The sequence below is a fragment of the Manis javanica genome, chromosome 6 (genome assembly GCF_040802235.1).
Source record: "Manis javanica isolate MJ-LG chromosome 6, MJ_LKY, whole genome shotgun sequence".
In the NCBI taxonomy this organism is placed as follows: Eukaryota; Metazoa; Chordata; class Mammalia; order Pholidota; family Manidae; genus Manis; species Manis javanica.
Genome location: NC_133161.1, coordinates 114,630,704 through 114,653,005, shown reverse-complemented (window position 1 = coordinate 114,653,005; position 22,302 = coordinate 114,630,704). Strand labels below are relative to the sequence as shown.

At 41.8% G+C, this 22,302-nt stretch overlaps 1 protein-coding gene and 1 pseudogene across 1 annotated transcript in view; one reads left to right on the top strand and one right to left on the bottom strand.

The window, feature by feature from the left end:
• Window positions 1-4,800: 4,800 nt before the first annotated feature.
• LOC140850049 (succinate--CoA ligase [GDP-forming] subunit beta, mitochondrial pseudogene) lies at window positions 4,801-8,264 on the bottom strand (annotated as a pseudogene).
• A 5,233-nt stretch (window positions 8,265-13,497) lies between these two features.
• Window positions 13,498-22,302, top strand: part of ELMOD1 (ELMO domain containing 1) — an 84,792-nt gene continuing 75,987 nt past the window's right edge. The window contains exon 1 of the mRNA XM_017641932.3: window positions 13,498-13,596. The gene's annotated coding sequence lies outside the window, so the exon portion shown is untranslated. The remainder of the gene's footprint in view (window positions 13,597-22,302) is intronic.

Below are 22,302 nucleotides of genomic sequence, written 5' to 3'. Positions count from 1 at the left end.
AGCTATGGGCAGATGCCTAGCATGTCCTCTCAGAACTGCCTTCACACGTACTCCCAGTCTGAACTCACCTGCAGTAGTCTGTAACCATAGACTCTGCAGGATATAAATCCCCAAAATATACTCAGGGATGGGAAAGGTATACACAGTATACTCTTTTTGGCGTAGACGCCCTATCCCAAAGAGATTTGGGCTTGTTTCACTCAGATAACCTTATCTCCATATTCATGTATGATAGTGGGGGTACCGGGGAAGCACTCAGGTTTACCAGAAATCAGTGAACACTCAGCCCCAGTGTCCACCAGAGCCAGGACGTGTTGTATGTTTACTGGGGACTAATGGATAGCTACTTCAACATGTGGCCTCTGGTACCCTCCGGTTCCTCATGGCAGGTACCTCGACTTTCTCCTCAGTTTAAACATGTTCCCCAATCATCTTCCCATGTGGACTCGCGTGAGACTGGCTCACTGTCCAGCAGGGAGTCTTCCAAACACACAGGCTGATCTTGTGACTCTGTCTTTAACTTCTGCCTCTTTGGTCTTAATATCTGGAACTGCTGGTCTGGTTTCAGTTGTTGCCATAGCTCCAATAAGATCTTACTTAACTTCCCATCTAATTTCCGTTCATCTGCTTCTGCCTGTATTAAATTAACCCACATCTGGGTCCTTGTAACCTTCATGGGGCCCTTTAAATTCTTCTTGTGAGCAGCAGACCTTATTTCTTTCTGTGTTCTCATTGCTTCATCCTCTCCTAAGTCTGCTACTGTATGTGTCACCTTGCTTATGGAATGCCCTAAGTGAGGGGAAAGAATGGCCACCGGAGACCCAAAGAGGGATGTGGGAGCCATTTGAAGCACAACATTTCTCATCCCAGTAGTGAAAATCTTTTCATCTGGGCCATAATCCTCTGGACTATAAAGGGCATTTCTTATGCCTAGCTCTCATAACACCTGTTGGAGCTCAGCATACATCTGTCATCTAGCAGGAGAGGATGGTAGATCACCCTGACTGTGCCACACAGAATGAAGTGCAGCCATAAACCAATTGAGGAGGGAGTGACTCCCTGGGTCTGATGTGCACTTTGTAATGGCTGCCTCAAGGTGGGTTGAACTGTCAGGGAAGCCAGCTTTCCCATCTCTGATCCCAAAAGAACAATTCCATCCACCCCTAAGTCCCACAGATGCAGGAGTCAAGCTGATATTGACTCCAAGGGCTTCTTTTTGAGTGGGAACCCAAATCCACCAGCTCAGCCTGAGTATAGGTGCTGACCATAGAGTGCTCCACGACCTGCAGAGGGGGCTGCTCCTCTCCTTGGGGAGCTCTTGGCTGCTGGGTCTTTATTTTCTTTAGAACCACTGGGCGTGCTTTCAATACAGGAGAGGTCAGTGCCTCCAGCACCACCCCTTCATCCTTCCCCAGCTCCTCCATTTATGGGGCTGATGGCACCTTTCTCTCCCCTCCCCCGAGTGCCTCCTCTGCTACAACCTTTACCTTTACTACTCTGCCTCACAGCAATACTAGCTCAGTCTTCAGCAGCTCTCTTACCTTCACCTCAGTGTTTCATAGTGGCATTCCTGTGCCACCTCCACCTGTGATTCCTTCAGGAATTTGTCTTTTTTCTCTTTCAGTGCGCTTGGCAGCACTGCTATCTCATTCTGTAAGGAATATTTTACCTCCTTCACAGACCTCACGGCTCACGTTCTCGCACTGCCTCTTATGATTTCTGCAGGGGTCTGTCCTTTTCCTTCACGGCCTTTACCTCTTCAATGGCACCTTGCTGCCAGCATCCTTGTGCTGCTTCATCTCATGTCAATGCTATTTCATTCTTCAATGAATCCACAGCAGTTTTCAGCTCGCATTCTTGTACCACCATATCTTGTGTCTTTTTCAGGAGCATGTTCCTCTCATCTATAGACTTTTTTTAAACCGTGAGAAGCAGCTAACCCACAGTCCCCGCTGCCTCATGGCACTCTGCTTCTCAAAGGATCTGCTTACTATACCAAGGGCCACCCCTACTGCCTCAGGTATCACCTCCACTTGCCTCCAGTCCTGGGGTGGGGCCCAGCCCTCTAGGAGGCAAGCCACCTCAGACCACATACCCATTGGGGGATGATCCACTGTCTCCCCATTTATAGGGGTAGCCTGCTGAACAACCCCTTCCATAAGTGCAACGTGTCTTTTTCCTTGGTCAGCAATGAATCCTGCCAACTATGCCAGTTGTCTTGCCAATGGGTTTCAGCCCTGGGCAAGTTCACCGTGGATTCAGTGTGACCAAAGAAAGGACAGTAGAACATTCTTGAAGCAAAAGAGTTTATTACCCAGTTTGTTCTCCCAGTGGTAAGGTCAAGCACTAGCATCTCTGTCTCTGCCCAGAGCACAGGGCCAAGCTCTCTGTATAGTGCAATAATAGCTTATTGCCTACAGGTGTGGAAACAGTAGCCTCACAACAGGCCAGTTACATCAAGTGGTTTAAGTTCAGTGAAGATCCTGGCCATAGGAACCCCAGCTTCCCCACAAGAGACAATAGCAGAACAGGGAACAGAAAAATTATATTGAATACTCTGTTTAAGAATGCTTCTTAATTTCATAAAAGGATATTGTAAATAAGACATGTTGGTTCACCTACTTGTGGCTCCTGAGCCTCAAAAGTTCTCCCTATTATCTTTGGCTGCTTGTTGGCCTTTAAAAATTGTTGATAACCCTGCCATTTGTAGCATCTCCTTTTATACTGGCTCTCAGGAAACACTGGCTGAAGAGATCTAGCAAATGGGGATTTTAAAAGAAAACTTTATTTCCTTGCACATGCAAACACAATTTCTCATCTCCTTTATTCCCAAGTCCACAGAAATCAAGCCAGAAACATGAGAGCCCCTGTCATTTTATTTAAGTTAACACGCAAAGTGCTTACAATAATGCCTGGGACATAGAGCAAGTTAGAGGTGTTAGCTGTTTTCATCATTATAAAAAAAATTATCTTCAGCTGTTCTTATTATCCTTACACTTCAAAAAATTTTAGGCCCTAAATATGTGGAATCTCCCCTTGAAATGTGTCTTATTTATAGTAGGTACTCATGAAATTATTGTTGAAGTGAAGAAAGTTAATGGATCATGAATTCACATATGTTTTTGAGTTTGGGAGATGCTGTCTTGCCAATGGGTTTCAGCCCCAGGCATGTTCACTATTGATTCAATGTAATCAAAGAAATGACAGTAGAACTTTCTTGGGGTGAAAGAGTTATACCCAACTTTGAGAGGTCAATCACTAAAATCCCATTCACTCAGAGTGAGTCTGCATGCAGCAAGCTGGTCTCTGCCCCTGGGCCTCTCTGCCCGCACAGCCATCCCAGTCTCTAGCCTCAGCACTGCCACCACTCCAGTCTTGTTTCTGCTCCCCTGCAGCAGCCATGCCACTGTGTCACCCAGAGCCATGCCACTGTGTCACCCAGAGCACTGGGCAGAGCTCTTTATAAAGAGTCAATAACAACATATTGCCCACACATGTGTAGTGAGCTAGCCAACCAGGGCCAGATGAGAATCCTGGCCAGAGGAACCTTCATTTTATCCACAGGTGCTTCATAGAAGAAGCCCTTTCTGCAATAACAAAAGAAAGAACAGGTAAGCCTGGTTCTTATGAGGAATTTTAAGTGCTGAAAAGTCATTCAAAGGCACATCACTCCAGGCTGCTGTATATATGACTAATACACTTAAATGTGTGATTCCATGAAATGTAAAGCTACAGATTTTTAGATGAGCTGCATGAATAAATGGGCACTCATAATATGCCACTGAGTTAAAAGGAAGCATGCTCTTCCCTGGAATGTTGTGTGTACAAAATTCCTCGACATACTAAAGAAAGATATATCACACACCTCTGTGGATAAAGAGGTAGGTCTTTCAATACAACATCCTAAAATATATCACAGGCATTCCTTCCACATCCCCAGGAGAACAAGCCAGGTAATAAACCCTTTCACCCCAAGAACGTGCCATTGTCATTTTTCAGTCCCACTGAATCCATAGTGAACTTGCTTTGGGCTGAAACCCAAGATAATTGGCGATGTCAGCAGGATTCATTGTTGACCAAGGAAAAGAACAGGCTGCCCTCATGGGAAGGGTGTTTCAGCGGGGCTGCATATGGATGGGGAGACATCCAAGTGTCCCACACTGGACATGTGGTCTGACGTGGCTTGCCTCCTAGAGGACTGGGCCCCACCCCAACACTGGGAAGGGGTGGAAGTGACACCTGAGGCAGTAAAGTTGGCCCTCAGCAAAATAGGGAATTCCTATGAGAAACAGAGTGCCCATGAGGCAGTGGGAAGGGTGGGAAGTTTTTTCTCACAATATTGAGAAAGGCTGTAAGGGAGAAAGATGTCCTCCTTCAGGAAGCACAAGAAGAGGCAGCACAAGAACTTGAGCGAGGTGCCATTGAGGAGGTAAAAAAATTTTTGTTGACTAAAATGGCATCACTATGAGGTGCTGTGGAAATGGTAAAGGATGTCGTGGTAGTCTGGAAGGAGCAGCAGTTTGAGAAGCAGCACTTCTGGGTGCAGGGTGCCAGGTGCCATGGGGCAGGTAAAGGGTGTAGTGGTGCCGTCAGCCCCAGAAATGGAGGAGGAGTGGAGGTCCACTGAACAGGTTGGGGTAGAGGCATCAGCCCCTCCTCAGTTGAAACCCCACCTGGTTGAAAGCTGGTGAAAAGCCCAAAAGAAAATAAAGACTTGGCAACCTCAGGTTCCTCCACAAGAAGTACAGCCCCCTCCCCAGGTCGTGGAGCACTCTATGCTCTGCTTCTATCCTCAGGCTCAAGCAATGAAAGTACAAAAGGAAATACGGTCTGCTACTCAAAGGAAGAATTTAAAGGAACCCATGAAGTTCACAAGGACCCAGATGTGGGTTGATTTGATAAAGGCAGGAGCAGACAGGAAGAAATTGGATGGAAAGTCAAGTAGAATCTTAACTGGAGCTGTGGCAACAACTGAAACCAGAGCAGCAGTTCTGGCCACTGAGGATGAAGCAGAAGGCAGAGACAAAGCAACAAGACTGGACTGTGTGTCTGCAAGACTTTCTGCTGGAGAGGCTGGAGAAGGTGGGCATTGTAAGGCCCACCATGGTCCTTTTGGTTAACTCATTTGAGTAGAACTTGTTTGAATACAGCCAGGATGACCACTTTGTGGCAATGGGCCTCCTCAGGCTGGAGAGTTATTATAATTTGTTATAATTTTTGTTATTTGTATATTGTATTATGTTATTATGGAATTTGGTTACAACATTCCAGCTTCCTTGCAGAGGGACCATTGCAGAGATTGAGGGCACATAGATTGAGAGGTAAGAATCCTGGAGGAGTGCAATGTGGATAAAGTGAAGGTTCCTGTTGTCAGGATTCTCACCTGACCCTGGTTGGCTAGCTCACTACACATGTGTGGACAATACATTGCTATTGACTCTATATAAAGAGCTCTGCCCAGTGCTCTGGGTGACACGGTGGCATGGCTGCTGCACAGCTGCAGGAGAGCAGAGACTGGAGTGGTGGCAGCACCAAGGACAGAGACTGAGATGGCTGTGGGGGTAGAGAGGCCCAGAGGCCCAGAGGCAGAGACCGGCTTACTGCATGCAGACCTACTCTGAGTGGACAGGATTCTAGTGATTGACCTGCCACCATGGAAGTAAAGTTGGGTATAAACCCTTTCACTCCAAGAACATTCCATTGTTATTCCTTGGTCTCATTGAATCCATAGTGAACTTGCCTGGGGCTTAAACCCATTGGCAAGACAACATCCTAAAATATATCACAGGCACTCCTTCCAATTGGCTCCATCAGAAATATGTCCACATCCCTCAGAAATAGACCATCACTTACTCTTTTATAATAAATTTATGTCTCCATGCCTTTTCTGCTATTAGACTGTGAGATTTTTTAGGGCAGACTCCACATTATTCATCGTCACATCTCCGTTGCCCACCAGAACCTAGCACATAGCACTCAGTAAATGTGGAATGAAGACAAGGTGTAATGGTGATCATCTCTTTCAGTTTGTATTTTAAAGTATTAGGAGAAACATCTCCATGTATATGGTAGCATACTTTCTGAACCAAAAATCGAGACTCATCATTTGAAATACAATCTGACAATGAAGAAAATATTTGAAATCTGTAAAGTCTCTGAAAATTCTGGATAAATGTCTTTTCCATGTTACTCCTTTATTCACCCTTCCTACCTTCTCTCCTCTCCATCTTTCTGCCCATCCATCCTTTTCTCTATCTACTTATCAAGTTCACCCATCCCTTATTTATTCAAAATACAGTCCAAAATAAGAGGGAAATATGTTGTTTTTGACTTATTAAAATAAGTACATAATCACAAAGATTACTTTTTTTGCTTCACAGGACAGAAATTTTGCTAGGTCACATAATAGGGAATTTTAATTTATGAACAGATTTAAAAATCTTCATCAACATTTAAACAAAACCTTAAATTCTTCTCTACCACATAAATATCATAGAAAAAGCTATGCTTACTTTATTATATCTTCCCTCTTTCAACAACAAGCTGGTAGGCTATGAAGAAAAAATAAATTTAAAGCACCAACATCTATAACAAACTTGATCTTCAGGTTCATCTCAACTGAAAGTGAATTAATTATATAGATTTTCACAGTTTTGAAATAAAAATGAATCTTCTGCTCCATGGACACAAATAATCCTTTAGGTTTCATGTGGGTTGTCAGGTAAATGGTATATTCAAGATTAAGGCAAATCGTATAATACATACGTGAAATAAACATAGATCTTTCATTGGAAAATATTTTGGAATATAGCAACCCCATTAATACACAATGTGTTAGAATAAGAAACACAATAATGTTATATTATGTAATAACTATTTGTTATGTTTCAGTTATATCCCTTCAAAGTTTAATATGAACAAGGCTGTTTTATATGTAGTTTTGTCTGAGTTTTTTTATCTCTATTTTTATTATTGTGGACTACATTTCCAGCAGAATTCTTTTAATTCAACTGTCTTGATTCAAATTTTTCACTATATCCACATTGTCTGGCCACATTTATTGCTCCCAAAAGTCAGCAAAATGCTGTCCACTGAGAGGTTTGCCATGATAAAGAACATAAGAAAATTATTTTAATGAAAACTATGTGCAAAATCAAAACTATTTAGGATACCTAGATATTTATATTGAAAAAGTATAGATTTAAAATTTTCCATATGACTCCTGCCCCTCACTCACCTTTTGTTTTTTTTCAAATGCCAAACTTTTTTCTTCCAGGTATGATAAAAACTGTCCCTTTTTCTAGGAATGGAGACTTCTATCCCCAATGGGTTAGGAAAAAGGAACCACTTCCTTGCCATATGGCCACAACCTTCTTGACTGCATCCTCCAAGTCAAAGCCAGAAGTGATGGGGAGTTGAATCCTGTTGAATATGTTCTGAGACTCCTGGAGTTTGATTCCTTCAAGGCTAACCACCAGAACCATGAGTTGTAGTTCTCAGCAGTCTTTGACGATGCCATCAGCAGTGATAGCAAACTTTACTATTCCACCTAAAACAATGTTGAGGGTGGTTTTAACCTTAGAATCAACAGTGAGCAATTTAAATATTTAATATACCTCAGCTTCCTTTATATACCACTATTATGATCCATGAAGTTCACTGGGTTTTGACCATTAAGGGAAATGATGTCATATGGAAGCATGTCTAGTCCAACACTATTTACAAAGCAAATGATATTCCAGTTTAGTTTTATGTATTTTAGAACATACCATTTTCAGTATATGCATTTGTAATTTGTTGTCCATGGCAAATACATCTTTTAGTAGGTATCTTGAATTATCCGCAAAGTTTATCTTGGCATCAAAACAGATAACTTGGCCTTTCAGAGTTTCACCAGAGGGTTTCACTTCCACCTAAGTAGCATGAATTTTCAGGAAGAAATTACATAGCTTCTCAATTTGATTCATAGCCTGATTTTCATAGACCCATTGAAGCCTAAATTGTCTCCCGTTCATTAAACTAGATTGTTCTTTGAAACAGCCCTCAAAAGTGTAAACTTTTCCTTAAAAATATATTCTGGTTTAGATGCTGCCATCTATTAAATGTCAGTGCCCTGGCTCAAGGCTGCCCATCAGTAAGAACCACTGCAGGACGGGCCCATTAAAATGTCCAAGCAGAAGCATCATACATCACAAAACATTTCAATTTTTACCTTGTTTTTGACACCAGTTGTCTTGCCTATGGATTCCTGCAAAATTAGCCATCTTTCAGAGATTAATGAAACTCCCTTGAACTTCAGTAATAGGAGTGGGTGCTCGAGCACTGGGGCTCACATATGTTTTTGGCCTGCATTGTCATCGGGAAATGACACCATCTTAAACCCAAGCACAGAGGAGTCTGACTGTGTGATTGAGATGGGAGAAGGAGGCTTAGCAGAGATTTAATGCTATATTGGAAGCAAACCTGGAGAAAAAGTCCACATTGTATGTGTGTGTGTGTGTGGATATGAGTTCCACAAGAATATGACAGTGTTTTATCCATCTTTGTATCCCTAATGTCTAGCATAGTACATTACATATACTTGGTGCTCAATAAATGATTATTAGATGAATTGCATTTTCGACCAGTTGTTAGGCCACTGGAAAGCCTTCTTCAGATCATGTTTTGAGAATTGTCATAGCACCATGTCTAAGAGTCCTAGTTTATTTGGTTAAAGCCTTCTCTAGCATTATGATTAACTCAGATATCTCAGTCACAATTTTATCTCTATAGGTAGTAATAGGCATTTTGGATTCAACTGCCACTCCAGTTTTATACCCAGAACTCCATGGACCTATAAAAATCAATTTTTTGGAAAACAAGGTGGCCTTATACTAATTTCTAAACTTTACACATCAGTTAAGCAAAATGAGACAAGGCCTAATACTTTTTAAACCCAGAAGTTTCCTTTCTAGTTTCATTTTGAAGCCAATATATAAACAATGCACACATCTCCTGCTAGCAATTCTTCAAGTTAACACAACACTTAAGACCAGAACTAGATTACAAATACATGGGTCATGCCTACCACCCCACCCACAAAGTGATCAGGCAGGAAATTCCTACTTGCTCATTGCTCAATCTAACCTGACTAAAGGAAGAAACCTCTGGGTGGGGAAATTTTTATTCAAATAAATTCCTAAGGATGGTGTTTAACGAGAGATCTCCTGAGCAAGACAGTGTACCCGCCTGCCTGGAAAAGTCCCAAGCTCTGTGTCACTCGTAATGAGCCAATGTGGAGCCCATGACAGTACAGCCTCTCCTAGGTCTCGCCTCCCTCCTCAGCCCCACTGCTGTAACTGGAGCAGGCTTGAGAGGCACAGCTTCCTCCTCTGTGGATTCTCAGATCAGTACTTCTAAAGGCTGCATCAGATCATCTCAGTTTCTTCAACTACTCCTTCTGTTGATCTCATGGTAATCTGTTAAAAAGGTTTTTTTTTTCATCCAAAAAGGATGCAGCTAGAGTCATGGATTACATTAATTGAGCACTATGGGCCAGTCACTATGTTAAACACTTTACAAATCATTAACTAATTTAATCCTGCCAACAACACTGTGAGGTAGATGTTCTTATTATCGTCCTCCCTTCAGAGATAAAACTGAAAGTGGTGAATTAATTTCCAGGCTGGTACTTTAACATTATGTAACATTGCTATAGCAAACATCACTGCACAATTTACCTCCTTCATTCAAACAATAAATTGCTTCCAAACTACCTGGACATGGATCCCTGCCAGTCTGGAAGCCCATGAGGACTTCTTGGATTAATCCAAATACATACTAGTATCCAACAAGTCTATTGCCCTGAACTGCTAAGCTGCATGTTAGAACAGCTTTCCTTGAACAACAGCTAGTACTATACTAAAAGATAAAAGATGCCTGATGACGGGAGTATTTAGGAAAGTTGCTTCAGTTATGCAGAGCATGAGGTCACACATCTTTGTGCACTTACAAGCTTGGCCATTGTTAGTGCAGCCATGATGAAGCACAAAAGAAATGCCTGGAGAGAGCAAAGAGTCGATGAGTTTTCTTTAAAGGACCCCTACGAACTTTACATCAGATATTTTTTTTAGACATCCTAAAAGGGCATTAGGATCAAGTTAGGTTTCCGAACAAACTCTGGGTAAGTTATTAAAAAATGCAGAACATGGTTGAGAGAGTCAAGAAAGACAGAAGTTGGTGACAGCTGAAGAGAGGAAATAAAAATGGAAGAGAACAGTCTATTGGTATAGACTAGCACTCAAAATAAAGATAATATCCACTCCACTGAGACTGAAAGGAAGAGGAAAGAGGGTGGAGCATGTATTTACATAATAAGCTCACTCCTAGAGCAGTGATACTTGATGGTCGCTCTTCCCTGATGCAGTGAGGAGAGCTGGATGTACTGTTCAAAACATGGTGGATAGGGTAGGTAGAAAAGAGGAAAAAAATTACAGATAATTGCTGTGGGTTGGAGGAAGCAATAGTGATAGTGATTTATAGATAAGTTGTGGCTTTAGCTAAAACACAAATTTGTATTGAATTATGGCTAAGATTTTCTTCTACAATGCTCTATAGACCCTGAAGTGTAGCAACCTGTGTATTTGTAAGTGGAGGGAAATTAATAAACTAGGAAAGGTAAAGTTGAGCCTAATCCTAGGGCTAGTAGGAAGACCAGTTAGCAAGTAACTATTCTCCCAGGAATCAAGAAAGGTTGAGAACTTGTATATGTTCATTCATTCATTTCAGAATCTCTTACTAAGGATCTATTGCATATTGGTTGTCTGCTAAGTTCTATAATACAAGGATGAATGAGATCCTGTGCTAGAGTTAAATATTTGGAAGAAAAAAGGCTGTCACTGATTGCTATGATATACATGTGTACAAATATGCTATGGAAAAGTTGGCTCTAAGTGGTGCCACGTCTGTCTCACACTCAAACAATAAGAGAATCATATCATTCTCTTACTGTTGAATGAGAAAAGCATATCATTCAGATAGTAGACAGATGCAAGCAGTCAAATGATGTACAGCAGAGAATATCTTTTGTTTTAAATTGAGGTCAAAGGTGGTGAGCAGGTGAGGTGTTGGGAGCAGTGCATAATCCTGGTGGAGATGTTGGGGTGCATAGAGATCTGGGAATCCATGTTGAATCCAGCTATTGGAGGAACACTATTTCTTGAGGTTAAAGAAAGGAAATAATTTGGTGTGGGGATTAAATTTTCTGGCCTTCTGCCATCACCTTTCACTCTGCAGGTACCTACCTAGAAAGGATTGGGATTGAGACCATTTTAACTGAGGGGGTCCAATGAAAGGAATAAAAATTTTAAATCATTGGTTCAACAACAAACTGACAGGGGTCCATGTCCATGTAGTTTGGTCGGCCTAAGGCCAATGTTAATATTTTTATTGATGTTTCTGGAAGGATGAATCAAGACATTATAAATTAGTTTGATGAATAACAGAGACAAAAAATACTTAACCTGTATCCTTGGTGACTATTTATTGTTTAAATGTATATTACTCTTCAGACTAACTAAATTGCATAGGAGCAGGGACCTTGTCTGTCTTGTTCACTGTTGTTTTCCCAGAACCTAGAACAACAGTGCCTGCACATACTAGATATTGCAAATTGTTTTACGTTGCTAAACAATAGCAATAGACTGTGATAAGTGCTGTGACAGCTCTATGTGCTGATGTCAGGCAGCAGTGCATTAGCTCTGCCTTGAGGTTTGTGAAAGCCTTCAGGAAGAAGGTGAGCTTGAAGAGTGAGTAGACTTCATAAAGTGGAATGTAAAGAGAAGAGAACACCATAAATAAAGGCAAAGTGTTATGAAGAACATGGTATGTTTGGGGGATAATGAAAAGTTTATTTTTTGAACACTCATACTTTAAAAAGTGGACATTATTTGTGAAAAGGCATACAGGCATGCCTCACTCTATGGACTAACTGTGAAACAAGAACCACAGGGGAATACAAGTAAATTAAACTACTTTTAAAAGACAATGGAGTGAAATTCTTTTGTCGTGTGGATACACTTGCCCCATAGTGAATCTCTCCTGAAAGTTTTTCCCTCCAAAGAGGAAGCATATATGGCCTTGGTCTTGCCTTCTCCAAGAGGTTTATCCAAGGTACCATGAAGAAACTAGAGTTGGGAGAAAGGTAATAGCTAATGCTTTTAACAATGATAAAAACTGAGAAAGATGAAAGCTTAGGGTTATTTGATGTGAAGAGGGAACACCATAAATATTCACCATTTAAGGATTATCTCTAACCCAACGTTTCATAAAAACAGAGTAGTAGAAGTGGAACCTGCAGAGACTTGCTTAATGAGCACATTTGGTAACAGGTGCTTTGCCCACAGAAGCCTCACTTAATCCTTACAACAGCCCAGAGAGGGGTCACCACCCTGCATTTTACAGAGGAGGAAACAGAAGCACAGAATGGCGAGGTAACCTACCTGAGGGGTAAATGAAATTTGAAATCAAGACTGACCTCAACGCTCATACTCCTTCCCTAACCCTATGCTGCCTCTAACATAAGCTTTTTGATTAGAGAAAATATTCTTCATCAAACAAGAAGTACAGTACCAAAAAAGGCATAGATCTCCAAAACTGTGCACCTGCAGTGAGTTCTAAGCCAGTCCTACTACACTGTGATGCAGTGTTCCCCAAATAACCCCAGACCACGGTGTCTATTATTCATCCATTATAATTAACTCTAGGGTTAAGATACTGTTTCTGAAGCCCTGGTTGAAATGCAGATATGTGACCTGGGAGGACTGACACGATCTCTCAATTACACCTAATTAAAAAGCTGGCTCTTTGAGAACTTGACCTGACTGGTCCCAGAGTCCGGAACGGCGGAGGCTGCCTGGGCATCCCTGGGGGGTGGGCAGGGGGAAGGTTCCCAGGCACAGAAAGAAAGCGAGGGGTGGATGACTGAAATGGGGGAATCACTTAGTGAGGCCTCATAGGTTCGAGCTGAGCTGAAAAACTTCTGGACAGCTCTCCAGGCAGGGGACGAGGAACACGCACCGTCTCATTCCAAGACTCCTTGGGAGCCCCACTGACCGGTCTCCCGAGGTTCCCCATCTTCCAGTCCCCGGCTCCTCCGGGCAGTCGACTCAGGCGTCATTAAACTGGGCCACTGCGGCCAACTTCTGACTCTGTTCACAGCCAGGGCCGCAGATTTAACCCTTTCCCCCGAGCCTCCGCGCCGGGGGCCGCGCTCCCGCCCCCGTCCCCGCCCCCGTCCCCGCGCGCGTGCCCGCGCCCAGGGCTCAGGACTGGGCATGCTCAGTCGCCGCCCGCGTCGCGCTCGGAGGGAAACCTCTGCCCGCCTCCCCGCAGCCTGCCGCTCCGGTGCCTCCCGGCTTGCTCCGCTCCACGCGACCCAGATTCCTGCCCCGCCCCCGCCCCCTGCACCCGCAGCCTGTGCTGCAGCCGCGGCCACCCCTGTCCGGCCGTCGGTCGCCTCCGCCGCGCGCGCAGCTGAAGCGCCTGGGAAGGCGGAGAGGAGGACCCCGCTGCCGCGTGCCGGGACCTGCTGAGCTTTCGGTCGCCGCCGGAGTCCGGGTGGGTAGCGGCGCCGGGGGCCGACCCGGGAAGAGCAGAGGGTCACGGAACGAATGCCCTTGGAGAGAAGTGGTGGCGAGGACGCAGGCACAGGGCTAGCTGCGCGGCGTCTGGGGCGCCGTAGAAATATCAGGGCTGTGAGCAGAGGGGATAGGAATGGAAGTGACAGTGCCCCGGTGCAGGGGCTTCGGGGGTCACCCAGGACCGTAATCCTTTCTTCCAGCCCGCCTCCCGAAATTAACACCCACGGGGCTGCAAATCAGCGCAAGACGCTGTCTGCATCCCGGGCCGGGCGCGGGTCACCTAGCGACTGAATGAGGGGTCTGGAGATGTACCTGGCAAAATAGGAGGCGGGGACGAAAGGCGGCCTGGCCGGGGCGAGAGGCCAGTCCGGTCCCGAGCCGGCCCCCCACCCCCACCCCGTCCCGCGGGTGTCAGTCCCTGGGGCGTGTACTGCCGCGGGTTGAATGGCGGTGGACCCTCCGCACAGCCTCCCAGAGTATCTGTCAGAGGGACCGGCGCCCGGTGGCTCCTCCGACTGCCGGGAAACTCCTCACTTACTAGAGCATCCCTCTTCTCGGGGCAGGTAGAATTGGACTGGAGGGTGGGGAGCGACGGCCGACAGAGCTGCGAAAAGCAGAACAGTGGAGTGGAGTGTGATGGGGGCGGGGGCTTGATGTTATAAGTGCCTTTTTTCCAAGTGTTGGTGCGGGCTGCTCCTACTCTCCGTGTTTCTGCCCCGCGTCTAAGTGGCGAGTCCGGTAACACACCTTATGAATATTTCAAGAATGACCTCTCAGGCTGTCTTGCTTCAGATCAAGTTTAAGGAATGTGCTTTGAGCCTTGCTGCTCTGCACAGGCAGGTGAAAGCCCCGTGCCTTGAGCTTTCCAAATTGCACCCCTTTCCCTCAGCAACCAGGAAACATACGCTGCTAACCCCCAGTGAGTTTTAGATCAGTACCATAAATTGAGTCTGTCATTTGGAGAGACCAGTTTTGGGCAGGCATCCAGGCATTGTTCTGCATCTCTGCAGTGTGTGCGTGTTGTGCTGGTAGCTTGACAACGTCCTTAACTGGAGCTGCCAATATGGTGGAAAGCAGGTTGTGTGCTTGTGTGGAATAAACGTCTTAACTCATTACCATCTTGAGACAGCGGGTAGTTACAGAGGACTTAGAAGTTGAATCCAAGATCAGTCAAGTTGAATTTTGAGGGAGGCACATTCTTGTACTGGGAAGTATTTCTCTCTCTTTAATGCTTTCATGGGAATAACAAATGAATGTCTTTTCTGTAATTACTGTCAAGAACACTGAAAGAAGAACATATTGATGTAGGGAACTTTCAGGACTGGAACCAGCTGTAGGGCATCTTTCCTTACACTTTGGGTTATAACTTCCATTGCACCATCACCATTAATCAGGAAACTGGCACACAAAGGAGTTGCTACTCTAAAGTGGTACCCTTTCCAGATGAAACCTGCTGTTATCTCCGTTAGTGAGACAGGTATGTTTCTAAATGACCTATGAGGAATTCCTATGCCGAGCAAGATTCCAAGCCTCCAAGATTTACACGGCTCTAAAAGAGACAACTCTTGTCTGTTGCCAGCCCATACAGAGTGAAGCTGGAGCACTTGGGTGTACAGATGTTTCACATTTAGGGAAGGCTTTTCCAGCAAAGCCCCACTGCAGTTACATCACAGGCTCCACCTCCGCCTGGCAGGCTGCTTCTCCCAGCCTGTGAGTGAGAACAGCATGGCTCACTGTGCTGGATTAATGAAGAAATGAAATCCCACAATGAAAGACTTATTTATTTCCCATACTGTGTTTTGCTGGTTTAATTAAAAGTAGAAAAAATTTCAAAAATTGTTAATTATTAATACATGCAGCCAGGACTTAAGCATAGTAATAACCCCATGAATATCAGCTTTTTAAGGGATTTTGAGCAACATTATGGTGTTCTTTGTGCTAAAAGTATTGCTCGATATATTAGAAGGGAATTCTAATAATTAGAAGGGAACTTAGCAAAATAAGTGAAAATTCTATGTAATAAACAACATTTCCTACAGCATGTTACTGAGATCCTCAGAAAGAAATCCAGCTGTATTAATATACATAAAATCTGCCAGTTGAGAAGTTTTCAGAGCTTGGATGAAAACCTCCAAGGGCTCTAAAGAATTATTCCTTGAGTCCTTTAAGAATTTCTAAAGAAGCACTGGTAGATTTTGCAAACAAATATACACATTACCCATTCAATTTATATTTTGGATAAACAATGAATAATTGTTTTTAGTATAAGCATGTCCTGTGCAGTATTTGGGATATACTTCCACTAAAAAAGATTTATTCATTGTTTATCTGAAATTCAGTTTTAACTTGGCAGCCCATATTTTATCTGATAACTCTAGTCACTGGAAACTTCTCATTCTTCTTTTTGGGTCACTATGTGTTGAAAAAATAAAATGGAGCAGAAATCATATGCTGTTCTGCAGACAATCTGGGATACCCTCAATTCTGGTACAAGCCATTGAAAATAACTCATGCTTAAAAGTAAGTTTTCAGTTCAGCACATAACGTTTGAATACCTCTGCTTGCTAGGCTTAGTGAGAGGTGCCAAAGATACAAAAATTAAGTGGGCAGGGCAAGTCTCAAAGTGTAAGATGTAAGACTGGCCATGCCACTGTAGGAGTCTGGGAAGGACACTGAATTCAGCCAGGCAGCTCCCATTAGAGACTGAGGCAGCCAGCAGTTTTGACGGGTCTGGCCTTGGATAAAGAGACAGCTCTTACACAGAGGGGAAGGAGGAAAGAAACCCATGTATACCTAGTGGAGTGAAACTGAAAGTTGAAAGATTTTACCTGATGGCCTCAGAGGACAGAGTAGTCTGCTAAGAAAGAGTAAAGTTATAAGGGGACTCTAAAAGAACAGACTTCAAATAGTTGCTGTTGGGAATGGAAAACGGAGCCGAAAAGGTTCAGGTGCTGGCGTTGATAAATGGTACTTGGGTGAATGCATTTCATTCATTTAAAAAAAGCTGTTGGCCTGTCCTTTAATACCCAAAGTGCCCCTCTCTATTCCACTACCGTCCTGATTTCCTTAGGTAAAAAGTAATCATCAAACAATATGGAGTACAGTATTTATGTGGTATCATTAAATACCACATAATACCTATAAAAGAAGGTATTTAATTGTAATATTTGAGATGTTGATCAATATTCAGTTGCTTTTGGCACAAATTCCTGAAATAAGTTAAGTAGGCATTTTGGTGTTAGCAAATCTATTGATTCAAGTAGGGAAAGATATTAAATTTCAATCATTTTCTGATTTAGAAGCAGATTCTGATGATGGAAAGACTGTAGATTTTTACAGAAATAGCACTATGTGAAAATGGCCATATGCTTGTAGTACCAGAGAGTACCTACTCAGAATGTTCCAAATGCAATTAGTTCCAAAAAATAGCACACCACTTACATTTGTGTCTTTGAGGACCAGCAGATCCTTTCACTATCGATCAGTATAGCAAGTTTCCAGGGAAACTGAAGATGAAACCCGTGCAGTCCATGTAGAGAACTATTAACTCATTTCTTGATCCCAGTTTGCTGATCTCAAGCAAATGATAGCCTAGTACCATTCCGGATTGTACTCCTGTCAGCAAATCTAGTTATCTTAGGGGCAATTTTCAGAAAAGACACATATGTTTGAGTATCCATATGTATGTTTAAATTTTCACTTCATATTTTACAATACATTCTTAAAACCTTAAAAATTACTGTATGTTAAAATGTATAATGAAGTAGAGTCTTTCTTATCAAAAGATTACCCTTTAAAATAGAGCAGAAAACAGTTCTATTTCTGGTATGCATACTGTTTCTCCATGTAGTATCTGCCACACATGTCTTGCCTTATAATTCTGAGCGTATATAAGAAAGAAAGTGATCAGGGACATACTGAAGTTGTTAAAATTTCAAGGCAATTAGACCATAGGTTTTATTTTCAGCAAGACTCCACACGGACATGGCTTATTAAAGAAAGGCTTACTGCAGTGATCTCTAATGACAACTTATGTGGACTATCACCCAGAGAGAGCTTTAACTGAAATTGTGTGCTCAGTTCATATGCTAAAGTCCTCAGAAAATAGTCTGAATTTAAAGAATCTGAAGACAGTGTGTTCTTGCATCCCAGGAGCTTTTAACTCTCTGGCTACTTATGCTGACCATGAGTAGGTTTTATTTTACATCAGTTTCTGTGCTATAAAATGGAAGAATGCACATTTTAAAAAAGAATATTGTGGCAGCTCCAATCCTCTTTGTCTATAAAGTAAACCTTATCCTGTCTATAAAATAAAAGTTACTACTGTTTTAAGGGATAGCTTCATTCTCAATGTAATTAGACAATTTGTATATTGTCTGTGTGTATTTCCATGCCAATTCAGATACCATCAAAATAATTCACAATTTGCTATTTTTGATTTTTTGCTTTTATCGTACAAAGCAGATGATTGTGGTAAATGCTTAAGGAGAGCTCATTAAGCCCCTTTAAAAAATCAGCCTTCAAACAAGCTAATGACTGCATACTCAAAGGTTTTTACATAGCTTTTAAATGTAGTTTCCATTTTAATTATTGAGATTAGGGCTTGTTTAATTAGAATGCTTGGTTATAAGAGCTTATTCCTGCTGCTATAAGTCTCCTTCCTATTTCCCTTGTACAACTATATGGTGAAAAACTGCCATATGTTTTGAAGTTTTCATTCACAATGAAACTAATAATTTATTTACCCCACAATTGCTTTTTGGTTTAGCAAATATGAAGACATCATAAACTATGTTCCCTGCTTTTTCTCCTGCATAATCAGTTGGCATTATGAATGTTTTCAATGTGAATCAATCTCTGAAAAATATTCACTATACAAGTACATTTCTTCTTTTTTCCTTTAGAAGAAAGTTCTACCCTTCAGAATTTGGAAACCAGATTTTCTGGAGATTCTATGTTCCACAGAACACTGATACTTTAAATTCAAATTCTCTTTGGTCTTATAATCCATGTGAATTAGCAAAAAACTTAAAACCATTGTTTTTAATAAAAAAGATTAATCATGTATCCTCTTAAAATGGTAAACATATATTAAAGCTCTTTTAATTAAAATGTTTATTATGCATATGATAGTTATAATTTTAAAAGGCTATATTAAAATACCTAATAGAATTTTGACTTTCATATTCTGTCTCACATATAATATGTGTGTAGCCCAGTATATGAACCCAGTATATGAAAATCAAGACTTGTAAAACAGGATTGGCTTACAGTTTTTGCTTCCCTCAAGAGTTCTGCTTTGTATCAAACATTTCTCCTATTATTCCTTTAAATTATAGGTAACCTAGAGTATTTAAAATAGAGCCAGGCTCATCAAATTTTTGTATCTACACAGTCCTTCTGGGACACATTTATGAACGAGGCTCTTGAGTAATATTTGTGGGTGAGATGCAAAAATGAGGTATGCGATGTGGTCTAATCACTGGGTTGATCAGCTGTACCCCAAGACCGTTCCCAGATGTGAAAGCCAACATAGAAGGTGGTTTCTGTTTGGCCTGCTTCAGAGTGCTTCCCTTGTCCCTGACATTTCTTCAGTTTTACCAACAGCTCAGAGATGCTTTGACCATACATATATCAGGTTTGTTGATAATGCAAAGCTCCAAGCACTGGTGAATTTGAATGACAATCAGATTGAACTTACTATACCTTAGCCCAGTATAGGGCTGAAACTAAGACTGTATTTAAAAAAGACTACATGTTGGCTTCATGTAGGTTCTAAAACCAGTTACCCAAGGACAGGGAATGGAACCTAGTTTAACAACAACTTGGGTTGTAAAAAATAGTTTTAGTTCACTTGAGTATTAACCAACAGTACAAAATAAATTAATGCTGTCTTTGGTTGAGTTTATGGGTGAATAGAGTGCATATCAAGGTCAGAAACAAACAATATAACACACTGTATTCAAAGTGATGCATTTTGGGCCACCTGTCAGGGATATAATAAGAAGGAATGCCTTTATTGGGTAGGATGTTGGCTCACATGACCTTAAAAGCACTTCCTAAATTTGATTTTGCAGTTTAAATTGAGTTCAAGGCGATATACATTAATCTGCCAATGTCTAATCAGCCTAGTAGCACTTACGTAACAAATAACTGTGGTACATCATTTCCTTGATTTATAATGAGTATCTATCCTTATTCTTTTCTACTTAATAATTATTCCCTAGATAATTAATCATCACTTAAAATAAGTGGATCTACTCTGTGACCACTGCTGGGTTAAATAAAAGAGTCTATTTCCAGGTATTCTTTAATTATTTAAGATTGTACTTGAAATTCTTAGTTCAAAATGATAGGTATTTGGAATGGCCACAAAATAAGCACGTGTCCGGGTTCTAAAATAAAGTGGCACTATACACCTAATCATACAGACAAGATGAACTATACACCTAGTCATACAGACAAGATGAAAGGCAAACGTGTTTGCTCTGTGTTCTCTGTGTACTTTCTTGCTCAGACTTATTTTGGAATTCAAAGGCGTTCATTTATAGCGTGGAGTGGGCACTTGCCATTCCTTGGGAACCCTGCCATCTGAACCTCTTTCCTATGTTGGGGCTCTCCCACATTATGAGGCAATGACCACCCCAACTATAGGATTAAAAGTACCAAGTGTTTCCTTTGCCAGACATCCTTGCTGCACAAGCATGGGTGCATGACCCAGACTCTGCCCCAGTGGCAGACGTTCTAGTCAGCAACACCCCATGACCACCACCGGGGTGTCAGGGGAGCCAGCTCCAGAATCTGGACCTGGTGACAGCAGTAGAGGTGTCTTTACTGGACTGGCTCTGTGCCATCATTTTAAGTGTTATTTTGGTCTACATAACCTCTAAACCCAGTTTTGTAGACCTCCTGGAGATTCTGTAACTTACCTTCAGAACAAATTCTTTTTCTGCTTAAATAGGCAAGAGCTAGTTTCTGTTTCTTGTGATAATAAACACTGACAGGTTACAGGGGACAAGACCAAGGCACTAGCACCTGGTAAGCACAAAGCACTCTGAAAGGCCCAGAAGGAAATGTTCATTTATTTTCTGAGTATTTTTGGAGCAAGGCGCCTTGCTTGGCATTGGACAGAAGAGGCACACAGAGCTGGTATTTTCAAATTAGTGCCATAAGGGCAAGTTGGAGGAGGTGGGGATACCACTGTCAAACTAAGAGGCAGAGATTCTGTGGATCTACTGGCTCTAAAGATTGATTTAGGTGAAGATGAAGTATTGGAATAAGAAAGGATGCTTTTTGGGAAAATACTCTTGCATCAATTCTGAAGACGTTTTTTTCTTCTTAACATTTATGAAATCAGGAAACATTGTTAGAGTGCGTCACATTTTAATTGCCACTTTTTCCTCCTCAACCCATGTATCACATTACGCCAAATCTAAGATGTCAATGATATTACACTATTACATTTTTATCACTAAGAAAAAAAGACTGAGAAATTACTAAAAAATGATGATATCTAACACCGTCCTGGGGACTCTAGAGGACTTAAAGAGACCCTAAAAGAGCTAAGTCAGTCACAGAAATGGTGTGGGTTAAATTCCAAACTCCCGTCCATTGTTGCGGTAGTCTCCCAAAGCTATCAAAGGGCAATAGATGAACCTCTGACTCCTGTTATGAATAAATTCAGGTGACAATCACCATAACCTTCTTTGGATGGCACTTTTTTTCTGGAGGACTAACTTTTTTGCTTGGAAAATTTCAAATACATGCAAAAAAGGTAGACAGAATAGCATAATGGATCCTAATATTCAATAATAATCAACTCATGAAGAGTGCTGTTTGATTCTAATCCTACTGTCTACCCACCTCAGTTTATTTTGAAGCAAATCCTAGGTGCATATCATATACTTGTAAATATTTCAGTATGTTCCTATAAAATATAATGACTTTTCAAAATACATAATCACCATGGACATACAATGGGGTAATGACAACCGTTTCAACAGTTGGTGTTGGCAAAACTGGACAGCTACATGTAAGAGAATGAAACTGGATCACTGTCTGACCCCATACACAAAAGTAAATTCAAAATGGATCAAAGACCTGAATGTAAGCCATGAAACCATAAAACTCTTAGAAAAAAACATAGGCAAAAATCTCTTGGGCATAAACATGAGCGACTTCTTCATGAACATATCTTCCAGGGCAAGGGAAACAAAAGCAAAAATGAACAACTGGGACTACATCAAACTGAAAAGCTTCTGTACAGCAAAGGACACCATCAATAGAACAAAAAGGCATCTTACAGTTTGGGACAATATATTCATAAATGACAGATCCAATAAAGGGTTGACATCCAAAATGTATGAAGAGCTCATGCATCTCAACAAACAAAAAGCAAATAATCCAATCAAAAAATGGCCAGAGGAACTGAACAGACAGTGCTCCAAGAAGAAATTCAGATGGCCAACAGACACATGAAAAGATGCTCCACATCACTAGTCATCAGAGAAATGCAAATTAAAACCACAATGAGATATCACCTCACATGAGTAAGGATCGCCACCATCCAAAAGACTAACAGCAACAAATATTGGCGAGGATGTGGAGAAAGGGGAACCCTCCTACATTGCTGGTGGGAATGTAAATTAGTTCAACCACTGTGGAAAGCAATATGGATATTCCT